Raw genomic sequence first — 18,226 nt, 5'->3', positions numbered from 1 at the left:
CCGGAGGGTTAATTAAAAGCAAATTACACACATGCCATGGATCTCAGGCTTTAGTGGACGATTTGACCCGAAACCTCTTCTTCTGATCCCCTAGCAAAAACCAGTTCTGTTCAAGGCTTGTCTTCTGAAAACTTTTTAATCCTTTAAGTTTGCAGTGTCTCTGAATCGATCAGCTCCCCTTATCCCCCACCCCCTTTTTTTTTTTTAATCGCAAAACCAACGTGGGTCGCGTGCAAAGTACCGCCGCCCGAATTTCCCGGAACCCTTCGGACGAGTCACCTCGGCGTTCCACGTAAACCGAAGCACTTGCGCAGGGGGGGGGGCTTTAACGCCGCAGCTAATCGACGTGGAACAGTGTTATATAAATATGTTGCTATTGGCTACGGGCTAGCGGCGGGCTATATTTAGGATGTTTCTTGCGCGGGTCCATCGAGGTGACCCTGTTACTATTCAAAGGGAAACTGGAACCCGGGCGTGCCGGCTCAACTGACTCCGCTCAGAAGTGACTTGCGCGCAGGGGGGCAGTTGTCGGGCACAAAAGGCCCGGCCACGTGTGTCGTCACGGCAACGGCGGCCTGCTTGTCGGCAATATTATCTAAGAACGGGCGCGAGGACGGATTTTGCCGCATGTCCCCGGCCCCCGCTTTCGTTTTCATCGTCCGCCTCCGGTCTTTGACCCCGGCTTTATCCGTCTGCGGCGCGACGCTCGGCTCCTGCAGGCCAGATTAATACTGTTTGGCCTCGACTTAATCCTCAAAACGGATTGTTCTAAGCCTCGGCGAGGTAATATGGCCTAAACAGATTGCACTGGTGCGCAATCAGTGCAACTGTAATGTGACTCCGGCTTTTATTGCATTACCACGTTATCCCTTTCCCTTCACAGGTATGCGTTTGATTGGACCATCGTTTTAGACGATTGTAGTTTTTAAATCACGCCCGGAGACGATTTAATTTTTTTTTTTTTTTTTAATTCAAAGCTGCTTTATTTTAAGCTAATTCTTTTTTTTTTTTGATCCGGAGCTGTGGGGGGGCTTATCGAGTTCCGACCGTCACATCAGCGCCCGCGGAAGCTCGGTCGTTGCGGTCGTAGACGCCGTATAAAGAGCTCTCGGGAGGAATAGATGGCCGATCGCGGACGATTGATCGCAGGTTCCTGGCGGATCCACGCGCCGTTTCGGTCGATTTAAATACGGGGAAAACTGCCCTTAGATTCAGCGGTTCATTTTTATAACCCATAACGGGTCAAAAATGTAATAAATACCACATTTATCTCATCACTATAGCCCCTTTTGCACTGCAGGAACTTTTTTACAGCTCTTAAAACAGTTCATCTGCCCCCTCAATGCGACTGATGGAGCTTTTTCAGCTAGAATAGTTAGCGATACAAGATGGCCGTCATGCCTACAGTAATAGTTATTTTTCGATTTTTCACGGCGTCACGGCAACAGGACTTAATAAATCAATCCATCAATGAGAACGGAGTGACGTCATCCCAGGTGCGACACCTGTGTCCTGCGGCCGACGGCTCTCAGCCAATGATAACCCCCCCCCCGTACACAGTCAATTAACCGGATTCATTAACCATATATTTCACTCTTAATCAATTTGGGTCTCATCCAACCCTCCGCCTTTCTCCAACCAATATAAAACCGGCACATAAAAACCCTGACACTAATCAGACGTAAATAAATGGCGGCCATTAGGACGGACCGGGTCCAGACGTTCATTTTCTGACTCGGCGGTTATCGGTTGTTTTTTTTGGGGGGGAATCACAATCTTGGGATTTGTCTTATATTCCAGTTTGCGAGCACACATGTTCTCCCGTCCGGGTTCTTCAAAAACATTGAATGCCAACCGGAGTACCCAAATAGTTCGGACAAGTGAATGCGCAAGTGAAGGGATGTTTGTCCTAATACGTGATTGGTTAGCGACCCAGCGTTTATGGTGTACCCTGCCTCTCGCACCAAGAGCTACATGCTAATGGGTCTGGCTTATGGGTTCCACCAATCACATGAGTTCCGAAAAGCCTCTGATTCGCACCTCTAGGGGTTCTGGTTCCTCTGGTGTCCGCTTGCACGGCTTGGCTCCCGAAAAAGGTTCAAAGAAGTGCCAAAAAGTTCCCACGGTGAGAAAGGCATCCGTAGTCGTCCACTTGTCCGGTATCTTTTCCGAACTCCGCTCCAGATCATCGCCCCCGCAATGCGCCCCCTCTCAAGTAACCCTCTCCTGCACTGAAACCCCCACCCACCCTTTAATCCTCTTTGTCTGCGCTCCATCGCCGTAGATTTGCCGCGATCCTACATGTTACTTCCTGTCCCCTCGCGCTCGTTCCAGCCAGCTCTCCCATCCGGTACCTCCCGCCCCCCCCCCCCTCCCTCGCGCCTCTTTGCTGCAGCTCAATAAGCAAACAAACCCACTTCCTCTTGACACACAGCTCCGTCGCGGTGATTCGCCGTGCTTGTCAGGTCGAATATTGAGTGACACCGCGGCCTCTGTCAACAGAAGGGAAGACCCCACAAACCTGAGGGGGCGGCGATATTTGCACGGAGGTTGGATAATCCCCCCCTCGCCCGCTTTTGCAACTCCTCCCCCCCCTTTTTTTGTGCTTATTGTCTGGCATGCAGCGCGCCCGTGCCAGGATGGCTCACTCGTAGCGAAGCGCGGCGCTCGCCGTCCCTCAACCAGGCTCGCCGCCGTGAAACCGGATCCGGGACGGGATCCTGTTTGCGTGTCCGAAGCTATTTTTGTTGACTGAGAACCCAGTGTGTGAACGATTCTGTGAATATATAAAATGACCTTGTGGGGAGGACCGTCAAGGACGCGGCGCCCTTGTGGAACATATGTTCCCGGCGTTCGGGCCTTCATCCCCTTCTCTGATTGGCCGGTTTATTCAGGGCTACCTTGATTACACAATTCCGCTATAAGGGGTGCAAGCTGGTGCTTTTAGCTTTTAGGGTTAGCGAAGCCGCTACAAACGTCGCCGACATGTTGCTTCTGCGGAACGCACACAAAGCTACAGGCGCCATTCTTGTCGGGGGGGGTAATGACATGCAAATGATCACGCACGGGGGAATTGGAGAGCCCGTCCACGGAGGCGGGGGGGGGGGGGGGGGCGACACATGCGCTCGCACAATGGGGACGCTTTTGGCCGGCAAAACCGCCGGCGCACAAACAGATTTGGCGGCAGGTGTCACAACACGGCGCGCCGGAGCTGTCATCTATCACGCCGTTCTGCTGGTCGAAGCAATGGGTGCCACCCCTCCCTCCCTTCCCTTCCTCCATCCCCCGAAGGCGCTTTTCAACACCTCACGTTATTAGACGGGGATAACTGGGCTGCCGGTACCGAGGGGTGCAGCTGGGAGCGGGTGCGACATTAGAGATTTTCACACTATTAACACCGCAATCATACATTCGAAATGGCTCCATTTACATAAAGAGGTAGGAGTCAATCTCCGGCCTGGATCGAGCTCGTCCGACGGACCGGTTGGTTCAAGGGGGAGCCATCGATTGAGTCTACCCGCAAGAGTCCGACCGCAAGGGGAATCTGAAATTGGGCACGGGGGCGTATGAATAGTCTTTGTTTGGTTGGTCGGCGTTTTGCTATTCTCTCAATGATCCAGTGCCGAGCGGGACTTTGGCCTTCGACGGGCGCTTCGGGGAGGAGGGGGGGGGCGACGCTTTAATGGCAGTCGCGTTCGCCGCCGCTACCCGGAGGGGGGTTTCAATGTCACTTTGAAGGGAGCTTTTTCAGAAGGTCTGCTTGTTCCTAATAGTTCGGTCTCGGCGGATTCAAACCGGCAGCGGTTAAACTTCCGCTATCAGCCGACTGTTATTATCTCTTCCCCGCCTCAGGTGGGAAATCCCCCCCCGTTATTATTTTTTTTTCTCCTTTTTAACCTGTCGCTGGGCTCCCGTGAGATCCCACGTTCTGTTTTTTTTTTTTTTTTTTTTTTGAACCTCCCTTTGACACAGTCCCTGTCTTATTTACCTAAACTAGGAAACGTTAGCCACTTTTGGAAAAAAGGAATTTTTTTTCCGCATTTTCCAGCACCTTTTCAGGAACTCCGCCCCTTTTTGGTCCATACGGACAGCAGTTGAACCAGGGATCATGTACCTCATATCCTTGAAGCCGTGTAGTTCCTACTGCGAGTCTTTTTACGGTTACAGTCATGTGACGTAGGTTATTGGCGGAACTCATAAGACATGCCCATTACCAGATACTTCTTGTACTATTTTTAAAAACTACTCAACCACCTGTTTTCTTTGGACAAAATGGATAGAACCAGCAAGAAATGGACCAAGGAAGAGGTCCAAATTCCTTCCATGGTTGGGCTGCAGCGGAGTGTACACATTTTCATCCCAAAAAAAATTCGGAATTAGCTAATGGCACGTTTTTTTTAGCTGCGCAGGTCGTCCGAATCGTCTTCCTCGTCCTCTTCTTCTTCATCGGTAGTTTGTTTCTGAGCGCAGCGCTTAAGGTGCAAGTAGCAACCCTACAGTGGTCACTTACTACCTTTGAGAATGCTAAAAGTACGCTGATGCTAATTTTATGATAATGCTAAAACGAAATTGATCCCCTGGAGAAGGCTGGTTCCTGGAACAAAATTGGATCTGGGAGGTTTTATCGAACCCCTTCTGTCCGAAAAGCGGCCGATGATGGTAAATAAATGAGATTGTAAATCGTGATGGGTGTTTTCTGGGTTCGGGTGAGAATGTTGAATTTGTTTTTTACGCAGAGGAACCAAATGAAGCTGTTTAACGGTTGCGAACTGCACACACACACTGATAGATGTGTTCGAGGCGCTCCAAAACAAAACAAAAAAACAAAGCTCCCGCTTTGTTTTATGAGTGTGATTGGGGTTGGAGTGAAAAAAAAAAACGGTATATAAATGAACAGGTATGACCTGCAACTGCTCACTCCTTATGTAATGACTAGTTTATTACCCCGAATGTGCACTTCTGCGTTCACACTTGAGCGCGTTGTGCGAGACGAGGAGTCGGTGATGCACCGAGGCAGTGTGGGGGGGCTCTCAGTCTCGTTATCAGCCGCCCACCTTCAGTAAATCGCTCCTGGAGAGAGATCTGTCTGACGAGAGGCCTGTAATTAAAGTTGAGGGAAGGGGAAAAAAAAAAAGGAACTTCAAATGCCTTCACCTTCTTGGGATGAGATGAAAAAAAAAAACAACTTCATCTCTACACCCCCACCTTCGCCTTCAGCGACCGCGGATCGCAATTGGATTAGTTTTCATTTTGTTTGTTTAGCGGAAGGGCAACGAGGGGAGCGGGGTTTGTTCCTCAGCCAGATGAAATTTTTTTTTTTTTTTTTTTTTTACTTCGTCGGACTCGACGGTCTGCAGCGCCGCGGGGGCGACGGCGTGTCGGATCACGCCAACCGCCGCGGAGCCGGCGTTGATTGACCCGAAAATTATGGCCTGACTGCCCCTTTTATGTTCGAATGTGACAGTGAATCAATGCATCCCCTCCGCACAACCACTCACCCTCTCATTAACACGTCATATAGATATACAACCTATCACTCGTCATTCAGAGACATACGAGTTTTCACCCTCTTATTCACATGCCGTATAGAGATCTACAGCCGTTCACTCTGACATGCAATCACTCATCGTATGAACCTACGGTTTGGCGAGCCACATATGGCTGCTAAGGTGACGGAATAATTTTGAGTTGAAAAAAAAAAAAAAAAAAAAAATCAGTCGGGAACTACTTGTGATATTTCTTCGTTTGTGTCGTTTTAAAGTAAACAGAAATTAGTTTTGAAGATAAATTTCACGGGTCGTTGTAAAGGTGAAGAAATCCATTTTATCAGATAGCCGACTAGTTTATCCGCTTGTAACGGAAAAGATGGCGAAAAGGAAAAAAAAAAAAAAAGACGATGATTACCGTGCATTCCGGCCTGCGTGGATAAAGGAATTTTGCGTTTGGATCTGAGTTACGTCTAAAATTAAATGACAAAATTGCATCGATGAAACGGTCAAATAAAAAGCGGACAAATCCACGCAGCACCAGAGGTCGCATTAAAATCAAGACGTATTTAATTCATCATACGTTAAAATACTATATGGCTCTCAATGAAATATATTTAGAAATATTTGGCTTTTATGGCTCTTTAGAGCTCTTTTGACCCCATAGAACTGTTCACATTGACATGTCATACAAGAAGATGCAACCATTCATCCTCTCATTCACGTCATCTAGACAAACAACCAACCACTTGTCAAAAAGAAACATGCAACTGTTCACTCTATATAACGTGTTATATAGAGATACATACATACAACATTTACTCTGTCATTCACTCGTCATACAGGGAGCTACAATCATTCATCCATTCCACCATGGATGGGGAAACTTTCTGGCCGCATTGACTAAAACACATTTGTTATCAGTACATATCAGACTCGTTGCTTTAAAAATAAAACCAGCTCGGTGTTGAAGGCTCTGACGTTATCTTGCATTTCATGCACAAAACAGTTTTTCCCTTGTAGCTTCCCGTCCAACTCATTCATGTGTGTCAGTATGTCCACAGTTAAGGCTAAATCACAAAAGCCAATCTGTGGCATTCAGCTCAGAAAAATTCTCAAGTAGCTCCAAAAATGAAATGATCTCCTATTTGAGTTCCCACATTCATTGATCCAATCATTCACATCAAGTGTGAAAGGTACCAACCTTTGGCGGGCCATATTAAAAAGACCAATGGGCCGGATTTAGTAGTTTGCCCACCCCTGATCTAGACGTACAACTAACCACATGTCATAAAGAGACATACAACATTCTCATTCACGTCATATAGAGATATACGCCATTCACGCTGTCATTCACGTCACATAAATGCCTTATATAGACCTACAGCATTCACCCTCTCATTCCTATGCCATATAGAGACATACAACATTCACTCATTCATGTCATACAAGTCTCGCCCCCTCGGTCACATGTCCGGGCAATGTAGTCTCCCCAATGTTGCTTGTTTTTGGACTGTGGGAGGAACTTGGAGCAAACCCATGCAGACACGGTGAGACTCCACACGGGCCTCCCCACTGTCGGAATCGAACCGGGAACCTTCTTGCGATGAGTCGCTAACCCGTCGTGCCTCAGCCCCGTCGTCCTTTGTTGGGCGCGGATTCACCGTCTAATAATCGGACAAACCGCAGGTAGCCGTTCCAATCTAAACACGGCGACGGGGTTGTAAATCCGCGGGCAGGAAGCGGTTAACGCCGCGGAGGCGGTTCTTCACGGCGGACCCGCGCAGCCAATGGACCGGAGCGGGACTGGCCCGGTGACTGAGCTCAGCTGGCCAGCTGCCAGGAGCGCCCCACGCTGCAGACAATACCTACCTGTGTTAGGCAGCAGAGGGGTGTGTGTGTGTGTGTGTGTGTGTGTGCATGCACACGCACTCACAGCTACTTATTTGCACTCCATGCCGGCAGTGTGGGGGCTCCCCCACCCCTCCCCCCCTCGTAGCTCTGCTAATGTCCATCAACAGGCTCCGGCTCTTGTTTTGGCTGCTTTCTGTCGGTCGCTTGCAAACCTCGAGGTGAAAATTGAACCTTTTGAGGAAGATGACGAGGTCCTAGCAGATTGGGCGGAGGGTGAATCGGTTGATTGTGCGAAAAGGACGACTCTTTCACCCCCCCCCCCCCCCTCCTCGCCAGATCCCTGCAAACCCTCCACGTACGTGCCGGAGGCTAGAAAGGGGGGCGACGGGAGGGAGGTGAGGGGTCCCGAGGGGTCTCTACTCTCTGGTTACTGCAAAGAGGCTGCCGCTGCCAGCGGGTCGCCATGGCAACACTATTTGATTCCTGCAACAATGCCAGAGCGCTATCCACCTCCCCCTCCTCCTCCTACTCTGTTGAGCTACACACACACACACACACACACGAATGTTTACAAGTCGCCTGATTGGACGATTGCACCGGGAATCACGACAAAGTGGTCCCCTTAGTTGGTGTAAAAGCCAGCATCGGGGCCCGGGTGGATTCAGTACCTAATTTATGCGTAATTAAAACGCAGCGCGCAAATGAATTTCAATCTTGTAATTAATATTATAAATCCTTATTATCATAATAATCAGCTTTGTGTTTTCATTTTTTTGGGGTGGGATTTATAACAGAAGTTCGGCGGCCGCAACCTGATTCGTCTCACAGGGCCATAGTGTGTATGTGTGTGTGTGTGTGTGTGTGTGTGTGTGTGCGTGGTGGCGTGATCACACACACACACACACAGATTGTCTTACCTGAACCCAAAGCAGGAAGGCTAAGTTTAGCCCGGGCTATTGTCTTTTCCGTTATTTTCCACCGGCGTTGACCCAACGCCAGTGTTTATTTTAACCTGGACCGGGGAGGTTTGCGCTGGAATCCAGTCACGTGGCTCGTTCACGAATTAGCGGTCGCTAATAATTGCCGCCAAACAGTCACTGGGAATCCAACAATGGTTTTTGTGGTCTGTTGCATTTTCTTTTCCACTCTTCAGACAAAACATGTTGTATTTTTAGCAGGTTGGAGTAGGGAATCCATGTGTGTGTGTGTGTGTGTGTGTGTGTGTGGGGGGGGGGGTCACAGGTTTTTCTGTCGTTGTCTGAGTGGCAGCGAACACCTCGTTTGGAGAAAAAAAAATATGAATGGAAGATAAGGAGACTTTGTCACCCAGAAACACCTGAATTCAAAATGCAGGGCAAAATTTCCCCTTTTCTATTCCTCTCCCTCTAATGGATAGCTACCATTAGCATGCATTTTATGTGAAGAAGCACGCAGCGGCTGGTGGGGGTGGGGGGTGTTGGCAATCTCCTTGTAGAGTCTTAATCCCAGACGATTCGCGGATTCGAATCGTCGTGCTTTCAGAAAAGAAAAGAAAAAAAAAAAAAAAACGCTGACGATGCGGCCGCAAATCCCTGCCAGGTGTGTGAAAGTGCGTGCGTGACACGTCTGCTAACAACTTGTAGCGTCGTCTTTTCTCCTGAGCTGATGACTGTCTTTGTAAGAACTTTTCCTTTCAAGGGGAAAAACCCAAAGCGCGTTCAGCGGGTAATACGACACCCATATGCCCCCGTCATGTCCCGCCGTGCACGCCGTGGAAAACGCCATATTGAAGGTGAGGTGATCGGCCTGGTCCCTCAAAACCCCCCCCCGCGGGGTTGGCGGATACATGATCCCGGAGTTCTTTCTCCTTTCGTCCCCCCGCCGACGCTGCAAGCTGTACACCTCTCAGAACCCGGGCCCTTTATTCGCGAAGCCTTCTCACCTTGGCGATCCGTGATGTCAGCAGGTGGCGGCGTGCACAACGGACGCCGGATTCCACCTTTTCCCTTTACCGCCGCTGAATATTGCCTGTATCTTGGCGGCGGCCGGACGGCCCCCTCGCCGGGTCCCCTTAATATGATTAGGACGGATTAGGGTGTTGTCTGCACATCACAAGAGCCAGGACCAATTATCACTCTCGCTTTTCAAAGTGAAAACCGTTCCCTGGGAGGAAACGGGCATCTTGTAACCCCCACGCACCCCCTCAATGGAAACCCCTTTCCCCATGCACGGGTTCATCCTTGGCTTTTCCAGTTTTTTTTTTTTCTTTTATCGAGACAGACCGAGCGCCTGCGTTAATTATCCCGGCTCCGGAGGCGTGCACACGCTGGTTCTTACGGCGGTAGTGCTCCGAAATGGGATTTTCAACATACGGGTTTACTATTCCCTGCGCCCGGTCTTGTAGGATGAAGCGGAAAAGGAATCGGGCCTGGGTTTCTCTCTATTTCTGTGTCAGAGCGGTTCATCCAACCCCCTCCCCCTTTTATTTTGTCTGTGCTCATGACAGGAAACCAAATGGATGTGGATAAAAGTAGCCCCCCCCCATGCACACACACACACACACTGTTTGGCCAGATGACTCTCATGGAGCCCTCCGAATGCTTGAACAAAGGTTTCCTCCCAGAGGCAGGCTCAGAGCCGAACCCAGAGTTGTTTCGGGAAGTCAAATGAAGGCATTAAACCCCCCCCGAACCCCCACTCTCAATTTTTTTTTTTTTTTCATTATTTGCAGTTCCTGACATCCCTTTGTCTGCCGCCCGCCGCAACTCGACGAGCCGAAGTACTGGCATTCCCGTTGTTTGTCCTTTTGAAAAATAACGCAACTGTTAGCTATCCGAGAACAGAACGCCGGAGAAAACGCTCGCACGTCTTCATCAGCCCGAGACCGCAGACGTGACTGAACAGGATCCCTTCCCTTTTGAACCCTTTGAGCACGGTGCCCGGGGGGGAGGTGGGCGGAGCCTGAGGACCACACACACACACACACACACACACACACTTGGCGTTCGTCCTGGGTAGCGTCTGAGCTGCGGTTCGAGGGAAAACCAACATTTGTTTTGCTTTTTTTTCCGCCTCCGGAAGCCGTTCCTTGTCGGTTCTTTGATAGTACAGACACTAACAGCGTTATTTATTTTTTCATTCGTTCATCCGATCATTTATTCATTCATTATCAATCACGCTTATCTGTCAATCAGGGTCACGGCGGGGTCTTCACATGTAATTTAAACTCACTCATTCCTCACATAGAAATCATTCACATGTCATTCCTAGACGTACAATTCACTCATTCATTCATGACTCATATAGACGTGCAACTATTCACCCTCTCGTTCACGTCCTACGGAGACATGCTATCGTTCACGTTATTCCCAGACATACAATTCACTCGCTAATTCACGCCTCATGTATCGATGTGCTACCATTCACCCTGTCATTCACGTGTCAGAGACATGCATTCACTCACTCATCCACACGTCATATAGAAATGCAAACATTCGCCCTGTCATTCACGTCATTCCCAGACTTATTCACTCATTCATTCACAACTCATGTACACGCAACTCAGGATGAACGAGAGTGCGTTTGTGAGCGCAACGGATGCAAATTAGCCCATGGCTACAATCCGGAGTGGTGTGTTTACATGCGCGCCGCATGTGTGTTCATTAACACGCACTGTGCCCAAGCAAATAAATAAAAATAAATTCACTCATTCGTTCACAATTCATGTAAACATGCAACCATCCAGTCTGAAATTCACACATTATATAGAAACAGTCAAACATTCACAAATCATAAAGCTATGCCGCATGCCTCGTATATAGACGTGCAGCCATTTACCCTCCAAATAGAGACAAATATTTCTTATTCATACAAATCTCCCTTCAGAACTTTCAATTTCTCCATTTCAGGAAAGTTTTTTTTTTCTCCAGATGTCCCTTTTTTTTCCTGTCATTCAAAGGTCCGCCTGCCAAAATCCACCACTTTTATTATTTGCGATTTTTTTAGCTAATCCTGCCACCGGTCATCATATCGCCACGCCGTCGCCGACGCCACAATCCGCCCTCCTCGACCCCTCTCCAGGTCAGGCGGCTAAATCCGTAGCAACGTATTTGCAGGTGACCCCCCTCCCCCCCCATGCCAAGAGTAGCTTCTCCACGCCAACCTCCCCTGCAAGGGCGACATCAATAATTCAAGCCAAACACTCCGGCGTGATGGAGCGGACACGGGCGCCCGGCGACGAGCACTTTAGCCGAGACAGGCCATTAAATATGGAAACCATTTGTGACAACCAATAGTTTTTTTTTTTTTTTTGTTTAGTTTTTTTCAATCCGACATGTCCGAGAGTGTCCGACCGGGGGGGGGAGAAAAACCACACGGTGCCCGGAATTGTAACCGCTCCATCGTTTCATCCGCCGCCATTTTAATTCGGGGGGGTCGGAGAGGAGGGAGGGGGGGTACCGACGTATTTCGGTTGCTAATGACTAAATCTGCATCGCCCCGTCCCGTCGGTCCCGGCAGACGTGTTCGCTGTTTAACCCCCGCGTCAGCTGCTCGTGCACACACACACACACACACACATACATGCGCGAGAGCACGCAGGGACAGCAGCTACTTGTGTATTTATAAATTCATGGCGCGCTGCTTCATGCCTCATGAAAAACACACACACACACATGGGGTAACAGACTACCATCCTTATTTTTGTGTTGCGGATTAGCTGGGTTCAGGCCCCGGGTTGCAGGACTCGCTTCGGCGCGGCGTCAGGAGCGCACATGTGCGTGAACCCCCCTGGGGGGTTAGTAGTGAGGAGGTTGCGGGGGGGGGGGGGGGGGGGGGGACACTTGTGTGCACTTGCACACAAATCATTACCTCTCATCAACTGCTGCCACTCAGCCACTTACTTGCACTGTAGCTTAGCTCGGCTCTCGCGGAAACCCTCATTGTCAATTTTTTTTTGTTTGTTTTTTTGGGAAACTCTGGAAGTTTTATTCTTGTTTCCAAAAAAAAAAAAAAAAAATGTTGGTGCAATTTTTCCCCTTTGGGGTCGGGCGGGTCCGGAAGGTGTTGCCCGCTCCCTCCCGCTGTGAATAATTTACACCGGCTATACCGCGTTAGCGACGTGTAGCATATTAAACATAATCCCCTAATGTATTATTAATACGAGCCTCGCCGATTCGGTTGCCATGTTTGAGCGAACGGCGATGCGACGTCAGCCCGAGGCCTCAAATCCAGGAGGAGAGAGAGTGGCTAGCGGCGAGCCGTGGCGCCGCCGCCGAGCGAAACCGGCGGCGGATGACAGATAAGGAGGAAACCGCGATCTGCCACAGGAAGTGTTTGTGTCAAGAGCTCATCGTCTCCCCCCCCCGCCATCATTGTGAGGGAGACAGACGGAGAGGTGCGAGGAAAAAGAGGGAACCCCTTTTGACGGGCTAAGTCTTTCCCCTTTGAAGTCACAGCGAATGCAACACGCGCACGTGCATGTGCACGGAACGGAGATAGAGGCCCCGTCGGCGTACAGGAAATGGGGATTTATCTCTACCAAGTCGGAGGCGCCCCGACGGCTGCGGCGCTGGCAAATTGATTCTGGTAATCTGATGTAATTGCTGCAGACAAATAATCCAGAAAAAAAAAAAAAAAAAAAAAACAACCCAAAAAAAAAAAAAAAAACAAAAAAAAAAAAAAAAAAAAAAAAAAAAAAAAAAAAAAAAAAAAAAAAAAAAAAAAAAAAAAAAAAAAAAAAAAAAAAAAAAAAAAAAAAAAAAAAAAAAAAAAAAAAAAAAGGTCTTTACGAATGTGTGAACGTCACCTCATCCCCCGTCTGCTCCGGGCTTCTCCGTCTGCCGGAGATGTAAACAGCAGCAATCGTGCGCCTGCTGTCCCGATCCTGACATCAGCTGTAATAATAATCCCCATTCATCACGAATAATAACATTATTACAGCATGTCGGTATTCATTCATTTATTGTCTACACTGCATGTCCTGCAGTCATGGGTCGCCTGTCCCAACTGCGATTGGCTGACGAACAACCGTTCACCCTCTCTTTCACGTCAGAACGTTCAAAACATGTCGGAATTGAACGCGGGACTTTTCTTGCTATGCGGCAGAAGCGCCACGCCGCCGTATCTCCCTTATACGATTCGTATAAATTAATATTTCGTATTCCGCGCTTGTCTTGTGGTGTCGTATGCAGATCGTGCAGCGCGCCTGCCATATTGCCGTTTGATGCCCGCGTCAGCTAAACGTATATGAAACACAGAATAACACGCGGCGTCTCTCTAATTCTCCTCAATGAGAATCACCTTCTCCCATCCTGCTTTTTTTTTTTGTCATTTTATTTTCTCCATGTTGATGCGGCTCATAACGAAACCCCATTATGCCGCGTCGGTGCGCTACACCGCCGCCGCCACCCTTAGCCCGTAATACAATCCTCATTAGCATTCACAAGGGACCGGGGAGCAGATAAGTCGACGGGGTGTTCAGCCTCTGCCGGGATGGAGAGGAAGAGGAGTCGCTTTTTCTCGTTTTCAGAATAAAGAGGCGTCTTTAAACGGCAGGTGTTCATGTTTAAAATAACTCCGTGAGGATGCACCGCAGTGCCTTTCTGGGTTAATAGGTGGTATTTACGCTTATTGTATCACGCTACTTACCTCCCGTCGGTGTCTTGGGCTCCGCTGCGTCTCCCAGGATCCTTTGTTGCGGCTCTCCGCCCCGCCGGGACCGGCGCCGAGGCCTCGCTCCGGTGGAGCGCGACGCCGAGAAAATCCGCCGCGAAGATTGCGAACAAAGAGCGGGCGGTGGTCGGACGGAAGCGGAAGAGTTGTGCCGAAAAAATGAATTTGTGAAACGGTGGGTGGTCCTGAAAAGGGAGGAGAAATTACAACTTTCTTGCCTGATTTGCTGTTAAGTGTTCCAGTTTCATGGAGGAGAGTAGGCGGGGTCACTGAGTTCACACCTGCTGTCAATCATCCTTATGGGATTATATTCATCCGTTCATTCTCTGAACCGCTTGTCCTGCGTTCAGGGTCGCCAGGGGGTGGGTTCTGCCCATCCCAGCTGTCATAGGACGCGAGAGGCCGGCTCATTCCAGCACTCTGGGTCGGGTACAGACACGCAACCATTCACCCTCTCATTCACACGTCACTTAAACATGCAACCATTCACCCTCTCATTCATACGTCACTGAAACATGCAACCATTCACCCTGTCATACATCATGTAAACACGCAACCATTCACCCCCTCATTCATACGTTCCTTAAACATGCAACCATTCACACGTCACATAAACACGCAACCATTCACCCTGTCATACATCATGTAAACACGCATCCATTCACCCCCTCATTCATACGTCCCTTAAACATGCAACCATTCACACGTCACATAAACACGCAACAATTCACCCTCTCATTCATACGTCACTGAAACATGCAACCATTCACACGTCCCTTAAACACGCGACCATTCATACATCATGTAAACACGCAACCATTCACCCCCTCATTCACACGTCACTTAAACATGCAACCATTCACACGTCAGACAGACACGCAACCATACACCCACTCTTTCACACGTCACTTAAACATGCAACAATTCACACGACACATACACACGCAACCATTCACTCTCTCATTCTTACGTCCTTTAAACACGCAACCATTCACCCTCATTAACATGCAAAATGGAGACAGGCAACCATTCACCCTGCCATTCAAACTTAACACTGATGCACGCAGACATTCACCCTCACAAATATATTAAATCGACATGCAGCCATTCATTCACATCATTTATAAACATACAACCATTCATCTGTATTTAAACCAACACAGGTCCATGCAGATATTCACCCTCTCATTCACATGCCATATATATGTAGACATGCAGCCATTCACCCTCAACCTGTCCTATGGAGACATGCATTCATTCACCCTGTCATTCACATGTTCTAAAGAGACATACAACCATTCACCCTTTCCTTCATTTATAGACACATGACATGACAGGTAACACTGACACATGCAACAATTCACCCTCACTCATGTCATTTCGAGACAGAACCGTTCACCGTTTCATTAAAATGTAACATTGAGTCAAGCAACCATTCGCCCTCTCATCAGCATGTCCTATAGAGACATGCAGTCATTCCCACGTTTGGGCTATTTACAGACTCATGTGGACCCAAGAACATCTACCTTTTTGAATATTTGCTCCATTTTTTTTCGTCAGCGCAATGATCGACAGACGGACTAAACTAAAATTTAAAGAGAGAACACCGTGAAGATGGTGTTTGTGTGGCAGACGTTTAGCTCGTCGCTAACTTCCCAACTCGGGTGGATAATTAATGTCCGCTCAAAGGTATTAACTGTGTTTGCGGGCCGGGGGGTGGGGTTTGTTTGAAGACCGAAGTGGGAGGTGACAGGCGCACACTCGTGTTGCAAATAAAACCGCGGAAGAAAAAGCCGCTTTCATGACTTCAAAGGGGAAGGGGTTTGACCTCAAACTTCTCTAATAATATCTAAACGCCTCTTCATTTCATTTTGTGATCTAACTGAGCCCCTGGTGCAAACATTTAAACCCCAAACCGCCATCGCTCCACCATCTTCGCATTTCTCCCGCGCCCCGGGCCTCCCAAGAGCTGCCCGGGATATTTTGTCCGGTTATTTATAGGGTTTGTTTTTTTTTTTTTTTCTATGTGTGAGGGTGTGTTGGGCTGGGGGGGGGTCCGGTTTCAAGTAGTAACCGAATCTCCGGAACGCTACGGTTTTCGTAAGCACTTTCCTCGCCATCGCTGCGAGACTTCCTTGGACGGCCACACATTTTTTGCAGCAGCACGGCCCGAAAGGAACATAAAAATAAAAGAAATAGGTCACACATTCTATTGCAGGGGTGTCTAAACTTTTTGCAAAGAGATGAAAATGTGTTACGGATACGCTGAAACATTAACATAAAATGTAAATGAACTATTTCATGATTTTTTTTATTGCAAGTGGCATATTTTCATGTCTTGAGACACTACACAAATTTAAAGTTTTTTTTAATATATATTTTATATATATTTGAATACCAATATCTCTGAAAAAAAAAACATTCAGAACGATATGAACTTCTTAATTAAAAACTTGAACTGGAAAATAACACTAACAGTGATATTATTCAAAAAAAAAAAAATTGAGGGCCATATGAATCCTTATCCAATCATCAAAAAGCAGGAATGCAGTGTTTTTCGTTATTTCAATTTTAGACTCAGATCAAAAATATGAAATAGGAAAAAACATGCTGCCTGACCACATTAGATTTTATTATTGATTTTATGACAGAGGCTGTGAACCAGTGGAAAATTTAACACGGGCCGCATTTGGCCCGCTGGCCGAACTTTTGACATGCCTGTTTTGTGTGTGTGTGTGTGTGTGTGTGTGTGTGTGTGTGTGTGTGTATATATTTATATATATAAAATGGTGCTGTCACTTGTCCCTTTTGTAGCCGCTGCAGCTTGGTGATTGGCATCGGCGTCCTCATCGGTAGAATGATCAATAATCACCCTTTAATTCTTATGCAAATGCGGAACTCAATATTTTAGGTGCCGGGAGCTGCCATTTAAATCACTTTGTGTCCTGGAATGATGGCTGGAATCGGAACTACCAGTTTTCTCACTCCACTTCCACCCCCCCCTCCATGATAAGAAGTAGAGAAGTGACAAAGGGGACCATTCAAGGACAAAACAGGGAAAGAATCGGACTTTGAAATCCAATGCTGATAAATTGCTGGGTGTTTGACTTTGCAAGGCGTACTGGATATATTGATTTTCTTCCCCTTGCGCGCGTGTGTGTGTGTGTGTGTGTGTGTGTGTGTGTGTGTGTGTGTGTGTGTGTGTGTGCGCATATATGAAACTAATAACCCACCCCCCACACACACATGCACACTCTTACTCAAAAAAAAAAATTCCACATTGTATTTCATTGAAAAAAAATTTATAGGGTATCTCATAAGAGCCATGTGATGTTTTGGTTTTTTTTTAATCATGGTGGGGGGGACATGGAGGAGCTTGTGGACAGTAAGACGAAGGTGCTCCTTTTCCTCCTTCCTTTTAGAATTTCTATTTATTTATTTTTAATCACAGGAAGCTGTCCGGGTGTTTTCTGTAGATCTAGAATTATCATGGCTTGAACAATGGAATATCTTTGAAGGAGCATACATGTACCGTGCTCTGTAGACAGTTGCGTAAATAAGCGACTAAGGAAAGACTTAAGTGGCGCCGAAAACTGCGCACGAACGGGTATGTGAAGGTGCCGTTTCCCAGACGCTTCGCCTGGTAGGCTGGGCTCCAACATGTCAGTGAAGACATTGGGATGAACCCTCTTAATGAATGAAGAGCTTCACCGTAGACCTTCTCTGGTCCTTGTTTTTTGGGTATTTTTTTGGAGCCCTATAAGAGTGGAGCGGTTGGAGGGGGGTAAACTCCCCACAGGGAGTGGTTTTCCACTCACTTTCATCTCTTCTGAAGTTTCACAACACAAAAGCTCCAAAAGCTGTTTGGCCGCTACCTCTTTGTCTTCTCTTTAAGGGCACAGTTTGTTCTTGCACCTGAGTGTTTCCTGGAGACTCCGATTCTTTTGAATGCTTTCAGACTTCAACAGCAGACAATGATGGTCGCCGCCATTGTGGCAGAAACCAGAGAAAGAATGGGCCAATTTTTGAACAACGTTGTGACCCTTCCGTCCTCCCGCGCCACGGATACCCATTTAGCCCTGAGCTACACGCTGCTTCGTGACATTTAGCGTTCTGTTTATTGACTCTACAGCCCCTTTCACAGAACTTTTTTGTAGTTCCTACAACCTTTTATAGTGGACAGAAGAGGAACCAAGAACTGTTGACCTCACTTCCGGAACCACTTCCCATTCTGA

General features: G+C 47.9%; 1 protein-coding gene across 28 annotated transcripts in view; it reads left to right on the top strand.

Annotated features, from left to right (window-relative positions):
• neo1a (neogenin 1a) overlaps nucleotides 1-18,226 on the top strand; it is a 158,429-nt gene that overhangs the window by 24,829 nt on the left and 115,374 nt on the right. The window lies entirely within an intron of this gene.

The sequence above is a fragment of the Fistularia commersonii genome, chromosome 3 (assembly GCF_037954325.1).
Source record: "Fistularia commersonii isolate RoL2024-O1a breed Wild chromosome 3, RoL_Fcom_v1.0, whole genome shotgun sequence".
NCBI lineage: Eukaryota > Metazoa > Chordata > Actinopteri > Syngnathiformes > Fistulariidae > Fistularia > Fistularia commersonii.
The sequence above is the reverse complement of the archived record's forward strand: the minus strand, read 5'-3'. Positions and strand labels throughout refer to the sequence as shown.